Raw genomic sequence first — 1,135 nt, 5'->3', positions numbered from 1 at the left:
CTGGGGGGCTGTGGGTCTGGAATGAGGGGCACTGGGGGAGGGGTGGGGAGCTGTAGGTCTGGAGTGGGGGAACTTGCAGCACTAGGCAGCTGCAGGTTGGGAGTGAGACGGCAGCAGGGCTGGGGTAGGGAGGAGTTGTGGCTTGGGAATGAGGGGCAATGGAATGGGCAGGGCAGGGCTCTGGCATATCACTGTTTCCCCACATTCATACTGCTTTTTGGGAACTTGAAATATGGTAACCCTATCTGAATTGGAACTTCCTAGACCTTAAAATGCTGGAGGCTGCAAATAGGAAAGGAACAGCAGAAAAACCCTGGTCTGCCTGGTTCACTCTTAGCATCTCCTTCCTACTAGTATGACGCACAGAATATTGTTCAAGGTGGACCTATGGTGTGACCCAGTATATGGCAGTTCTTATGGTCTGTCATGAAATCAAACTTCCAGTGATGATCTCATGATAGGAGGATGTTGCACAAATTTTTATAGTAGTAGATGCATGCCCCTTGACTTGTCCAGACTAATTCAGACAGCTTATTCCATTTGTATACTAAGTACCCTCAGTCATAATAGGCTTGGTTTTGTCATGTAATAAAACTGAACCTGCTCAGGGGGTTTCGGTCCTATCTAGATTGTCTTTTCTAGGCCACAGTCTGCTACAGAAAGTAAATTCATCCTATTGCACAGGGAGCTTGGAATTAATAGACAGAATAGGAAAACACTGCTGTCAGTATCCACTTGTTAAGTGTCTTTAAGACACCTTGAAAAATAAGGATGATGCGATGGAATCCTATGATGGGGAACCTGCTAAGCTTAGAGGAATCCTACTATTGTCCTTTAGTGAAGGAAACCCTGTTTTATTTGGAAGGGGGCAATCTCTCCCAAGCCACTTAGTTGCCCATGATAAGTCTCACTGATCTGGAGTTTGAAAGAGAGACCAGTGCTGACAGTCCTGTTCGTTTGTTCACACATGGCTGAGTATCAGTCTTAGTAATCTAGGACCCCAATTACTGACTTGTAAGCCTCAGAGCTCTTGCAGGTTTCATAGAATCAATGAGTCGGAAGGGACCTAGACAGATCATCGTGTACGACACCCCTCCCCACCCCCTGCCATGGGCAGGAATGAGCACTGGGGGTG

The 1,135-nt window shown here is 47.0% G+C and overlaps 1 protein-coding gene across 1 annotated transcript in view; it reads left to right on the top strand.

Moving 5' to 3' along the window:
- IGF2R (insulin like growth factor 2 receptor) overlaps positions 1-1,135 on the top strand; it is a 94,113-nt gene that overhangs the window by 60,834 nt on the left and 32,144 nt on the right. The gene's annotated exons all lie outside the window — the stretch shown is intronic.

The sequence above is a fragment of the Crocodylus porosus genome, unplaced genomic scaffold (genome assembly GCF_001723895.1).
Source record: "Crocodylus porosus isolate Cpor-Errol unplaced genomic scaffold, CroPor_comp1, whole genome shotgun sequence".
Taxonomy (NCBI): Eukaryota; Metazoa; Chordata; order Crocodylia; family Crocodylidae; genus Crocodylus; species Crocodylus porosus.
This window is presented reverse-complemented; position numbering and strand designations above follow the sequence as displayed.